Source organism: Anomalospiza imberbis, chromosome 10 (assembly GCF_031753505.1).
Source record: "Anomalospiza imberbis isolate Cuckoo-Finch-1a 21T00152 chromosome 10, ASM3175350v1, whole genome shotgun sequence".
In the NCBI taxonomy this organism is placed as follows: domain Eukaryota; kingdom Metazoa; phylum Chordata; class Aves; order Passeriformes; family Viduidae; genus Anomalospiza; species Anomalospiza imberbis.
The window spans coordinates 24827520-24833422 of record NC_089690.1 but is presented as its reverse complement, the minus strand read 5'-3'; the positions used below and the strand labels follow the sequence as shown (position 1 = coordinate 24833422).

The 5903-nt window shown below is 51.7% G+C and overlaps 1 long non-coding RNA gene across 1 annotated transcript; it reads right to left on the bottom strand.

Annotated features, from left to right (window-relative positions):
- Nucleotides 1-1821: 1821 nt before the first annotated feature.
- Nucleotides 1822-3120, bottom strand: LOC137479605 (uncharacterized). Its single transcript, XR_011002388.1, has 2 exons — nt 2423-3120; nt 1822-2330 (listed from the first exon to the last, which is right to left on the bottom strand). It is a non-coding gene; the product is annotated as an uncharacterized lncRNA (long non-coding RNA).
- Between the last annotated feature and the right edge of the window lie 2783 nt (nt 3121-5903).

Genomic DNA, 5903 nt, shown 5'->3' with positions numbered 1-5903 from the left:
TCTTTGGAAAATGGCTACAAAACTGTATCTTCTGAAGATTGTCTGTGTGCAGGTGTGAGAGGGTATCGCTGACTGCACATGTGTGCACAGACACACCTGGAATGGAGAGAGGACGTGAAACATCATCTTTGAAACACAACAAGACACCCAGCTGATCACAGGTGTTCTTCTGGAAAACTCCTTGGGGAACTCGTCTGTCTCGTGGCCTCTTTTGCTTTTTGACAGAGCAAACCCAGGGCACAGCTCCTAATGTTAAAAGTCAACAAGCAAGAAAAAAAGGGTTGTGGCAATGGGGGTTTTGTTATTATTTTACACAGCCTCATTATGGAGGAGCCAAAACAAGTGCAAACTCTGCTTTTCTTCTTCCCAGACCAGCCCATGGAGCAGCACCCACCTTCTCACAGCTCCTGGTTGCTCTACATCTTGGCAGGGCCATGGTTTTCCTATCCCAAGGTGACTGTGCCCCAAGAACTAGCAGCACTTCCTACCCCTTTTGGGTCCTCCACGGCAATAAGAAATGCTCATCCCTGTAATAAAGGAGTGTCTCCTAGACATACCTGGAGAGCGGGGAGAAAGTAAAGAAATTGAAGAGGAGAGTTGGTTTAAAGTAGGCAGTATTCACAAACAAAAACAAAACAGTATAAAACCTTTTGCTTTAATTACTAAAATAGAGATTAAAAGAAAATCTTAGAGAACATCATGAGGCTTCACAGACAATCCAGGATGGACTTGGTTCACACAGACCAGAGACCCTGCAGCTCATGCCTTCTGCTCCTAAACCCTCCTGTGTTCCACCGTCACAGCAGCAGCCAGCCTGTGTCAAGACAGAACCACAATGTGCCAAACGCCCAACTGAGTGTTTCCCCACTTCATTGGGTGCTGCAATCCCAGCCCTGCAGCAACAGAAGCGGGCAGCAGGTCGGGAATGCTGCTGGTGAGGGCAGTGCCCCCCTGGGCAGCCCAAGAGCCCAGGACAGCACGCAGGTCACTCCTCCTGCGGAGCACAGCCCGTGGCTGGCCTGCTTGCTCCGTTCCTGCTGACAAGGTGTCCTGTGCCAGGGGCTCAGGATGTGGTGACAGCACACGTAGACACACGGACTATAAAAAGCAGGTGTTGGCGTGTGGCCAGGCTGGCACAAAAGCCACATTTACTCACAGAAGAGATATTTTTCTCACAAAGATGAATCTTAACCCACATCGCTCTGCAGCCTCAAGAACCGAGAAGCTCAGAAGAAACAGGCAGTGTGAGAAGTGCAGAGGCTGCAATGTGGAGAGTGCAGGGTGCTGAGCCTGGGGGTCCAGCGTGGGGGGAGTCAGGCATCCATGCTGCTGTCAAAGTGAAGCTTACTGAATAAACCAAGTACTTGCTCCATTACAGAGCAGGCTTGTTATCAGGTGACATCTTGTAACATCTCACGCACCCAGAGTGTGAGAGCACCCAGCACTGCTCTCCTGAATGAAATAACTCACCCAGAGTGTGAGAGCACCCAGCACTGCTCTCCTGAATGAAATAACTCACCCAGAGTGTGAGAGCACCCAGCACTGCTCTCCTGAATGAAATAACTCACCCAGAGTGTGAGAGCACCCAGCACTGCTCTCCTGAATGAAATAACTCACCCAGAGTGTGAGAGCACCCAGCACTGCTCTCCTGAATGAAATAACTCACCCAGAGTGTGAGAGCACCCAGCACTGCTCTCCTGAATGAAATAACTCACCCAGAGTGTGAGAGCACCCAGCACTGCTCTCCTGAATGAAATAACTCACCCAGAGTGTGAGAGCACCCAGCACTGCTCTCCTGAATGAAATAACTCAAGACATGCTGCATACAGAAAGTTGAAGTATTCTCCTTGAATGGTCCCTCTAAGTCCCCTATGCTGTCCTCATGAAGCTTGGCTCTTCTCCCTTGTACCACCTTAAGGGAGCTCTGCAGCCAGGTCTCTGGTCTGTGTGACCCAAGTCCATCCTGGATTGTCTGTGAAGCCTCATGATGTTCTCTAAGATTTTCTTTTAATCTCTATTTTAGTAATCAGTTTCTTACCAATTAAAGCAAAAGGTTTTATACTGCTTTGTTTTTGTTTGTGAATACTGCCTACTTTAAACCAACTCTCCTCTTCAATTTCTTTACTTTCTCCCCGCTCTCCAGGTATATCTAGGAGACACTCCTTTATTACAGGGATGAGCATTTCTTATTGCCGTGGAGGACCCAAAAGGGGTAGGAAGTGCTGCTAGTTCTTGGGGCACAGTCACCTTGGGATAGGAAAACCATGGCCCTGCCAAGATGTAGAGCAACCAGGAGCTGTGAGAAGGTGGGTGCTGCTCCATGGGCTGGTCTGGGAAGAAGAAAAGCAGAGTTTGCACTTGTTTTGGCTCCTCCATAACAAGGCCATGTAGAATTCAGCACAGGCAAGGGGCTAACCCTTACAGCCTGCCACCACCCACGCAGCTTATCAGATTTTCTGCTTCCTATAAGGCGCTTTTGGCCCAGGAGCTGTGTTTCAAGCACTCTGGCTGAGAAGCAGCAGATAAGACTTCCTGTGGGGCCTGGAGCGCTGCTAACCTGCCAGGCAGGAGACAGCTTGAGCAATGGCAAGAGCATCAGCTGATCCTTAACATGGAGGCTGGATGGGGGTGTGTGAAAGAAAAGCTGAGAATTACTCAGCTGGTACTAGCCTTGTAATTATTTCCTATCCCAGGAGTTCGTTCCCAAAGATGGTAGAGCCAGCTGGTACCCAGGAGGCTGAGCTGGGGCCAGAGAGGTTTGGTGCACGCAGTAAAGGAGATGAATTTAGAGATATCAACAGAATTTCCAGATGTTCAGTGCTACTTTTGTAGCTGGGCTTTCTCTGTGATGAAAATACTTCATGTGGCATTGTCCAATGCCATGTATGACCTTTGTCTCTCCAGCTGTAGCAGGAGAAGCAGGTGAGCTCCCAACTGCACTCCTCCCCTGCCCACACCGTGGTGAGCTCACAGGCTTTGATAGGCCACCACAGACATCAAACTCATCTGCCAGATGCCCTGTGCCTCTTCCCTGCTCGCCACTATGCTCACCTAGCCACAAACCCCATTGCCTCCCAGCCCTCTGCCAAAAATGGGGACCTGGTGCACACAGTGTCACTCCATCCCCCAGGATCCCAACACAGAGGGTGTCTGGAGCAGCCTTCCCCAGCACAGCCATGGCTTCCCTCACTGCAAGCTCTGATGGTGATCTTGGACCCACATCCCATCGTGACTGGTGTCTGCTCATTGGCACTGTGCTCTCAACACAGCAAATGCTCTTCCCCACATCCCAAGAGCAGATAAATCATCCTTTGCTTTCCTGACCAACTCATTTCCAGCACCATCCTGTCCTGACCGGGCTGCAGGACACATGTCCTGCTGCTAACGCCGCTGCACGGGGCTGAGATGGGCCCGGCAGGTGGCCCATTCCAACATCCTGAACTGAGGCCAGTCTGGGGAGGTAGCCCTGATGCCCCCGGGCCATCCAGCAGTGAGTAATCTCCGAGAGACTGGCTGAGGTGCCTGAGTGCCGGGAGCCAGCCCTCCTGACCAGGCACCGCCTGCACCCTCCGGACCCGGCGCGTCCAGTCACCGCGCTGGCACGTCCTGCTGCTGCTCACCTTCCTCCCCGACAGAACATCTCCGCAGCAAAACAGCCCTGGTGAAGCAGGGCTTCAGCCCAGGCTGCTTGGGGGTTGTGGCTACTGAGAAACATGCAGATTTAAATGTTTTGAAGGAGAGCTTTACTCCTTTTAAAACCTCAGTCTTGAGCCAGAACCAACCTTCTGAAACAGCTGGACAAAACCCTCTTTATTCAGAGTGAGTAAAGCCCCTGTAAAGCAGCCTCTCCTTGGAGAGTGTTCGTTTGTGGCAGGGGAGGCCTGGAGCCCGAGTCGAGGGAGGGAGCACAGGGTGCACAGGGTGCCCCGTGGTTGCACATCAGGGCCAACCCACAGTCTGTGCTGGCAGCAGCCACTGTCCCCACCTTACCCTGGCCGCTGCCAGCCCTGCGCTTTGCTCCTCGCTTCTCAAAGCCCACATCACGTAGTGAAAGCAGAACTGCTGTCAGAAAAGTGGCCCCAGCAAACCCACGGACACCTGGGAGTGATGGACTGGCAGGACCATGGAGCAGGACCCTTTTCCCTGCCTCTGACAGCACTGCTGGGGCCACGCACCCAGCCAGCCCCACACCCAGCCAGCAGACACACCCCAGAGCAGGTGCAAGCAGTCTGGGGTCAAATCCAGCCTGGATGATCTCCAGCCTGGATGATCTCCAGCCTGGAAAAAAGGGGGATCAAACAGTCCTTCTGTGACCCACATTGCAGATTGAGCAGTGCTCAGGAACCTGCCCAGCTCTCCTCCCACTCTCCCACAGCAAATCCATCCCTGCAAAAGGCAGAGCTGCCTTAAGGAGGCCATTCATTAACCAGCCAGGGCTGAGGTTGGACTTGGGGTTGCCTCAGTACTGCACAAGCCTCCTTGTTAGCCCTGTCACGTTCTGAGTTTGTGCCCACAGAATCCCCCCAAGCTGCAAGAGGCAGGAGAGACCAGCCTGGGCGGGTCTCTGTTGACGTGCAGCATCCTTCTGCAGCGTGGAGCTCCTCATCCAGCTGAGATGCCTCCTGCTACCCAACGGCCATGCAGAAAGGGCTCTGCTGGCAGGAGGAACACAGCTGACACCCCCAGCAGGGGTTCGGGCTCCTTGCCCCCGTGCTTGGCCTCCAAAGAAGTGACACAGCTCAGCTCAGCTGGCTCTCCCCTCTGGCCCTGAGCAAGGAAGAGGAAGAGCTGTCCTGGCACATGGCAGCCTCGCTGGCAGGAGCAGCTCTGCCCTGCCCAGAACCCAGAGAAAATGGACTGGGACCGAGATAAAGAAGGCCGAAATTTGCAGGAATTAGAGGAACAATCACAGAGCTCCTCAGCTTTAATATCAAACTGGAATTAATTACTTTCTTATGTGAATTCTCTTGGCTCAGCTTCTTTTTGGCTGGGCTTCTCACTTGTTTCCTACGAAGTGCTTAAGCAAAAATATTACCGGCTATTTTGACTAGATGCAATCAATAGGATTGGAGGCTGCTTCTTCTTCTTCTTCTTCTTCTTTCTTCTTCTTCTTCTTCTTTCTTCTTCTTCTTCTTCTTCTTCTTTCTTCTTCTTCTTTCTTCTTCTTCTTCCTTCTTCTTCTTCCTTCTTCTTCTTCTTCTTTCTTCTTCTTCCTTCTTCTTCTTCTTCTTTCTTCTTCTTCTTTCTTCTTCTTCTTCTTTCTTCTTCCTTCTTCTTCTTCTTCTTTCTTCTTCTTCTTCTTTCTTCTTCTTCTTCTTCCTTCTTCTTCTTCTTTCTTCTTCTTCTTCTTCTTCTTTCTTCTTCTTCCTTCTTCTTCTTTCTTCTTCTTCTTCTTCTTCTTCTTCCTTCTTCTTCTTCCTTCTTGTTCTTCTTCTTTCTTCTTCTTCTTCTTCTTCTTCTTCTTCCTTCTTCTTCTTCTTCTTCTTCTTATTATTATTATTATTATTATTATTATTATCTTGGTAGAAGCTCTTTTTTAAAAGCCTAATCAAAGATATCCCTGCTGTCCCACAGTCCCTCCTCTGGTGCTGCCTTGTCCCGAGTGTGGGACAGCCCTACCCTGCCCAGCCCAGCCCAGGTGCCCGGCAGGTGCCTGCCCTCCATCCCCTCTGCTGCTGCGTGGGGCTGCAGAGCACCTCAGCAAGGATTGATCCCTGGCCACAGCTCCGTGCTGGATGCCCCAGAGGGAGCACAGGGGACAAGGAAGGGACACTCCGCTTGCAGCCCGGTCAAATTCCCTCGCCCCGTGGCCACCGGCTGCCCCCAAGCCCTCCCCGGCGGGCCGGGGGCTGCTGACCATCTCTGTGCTGGTGATGGGATTGTTCACGGCTCTCGGGTCTGTT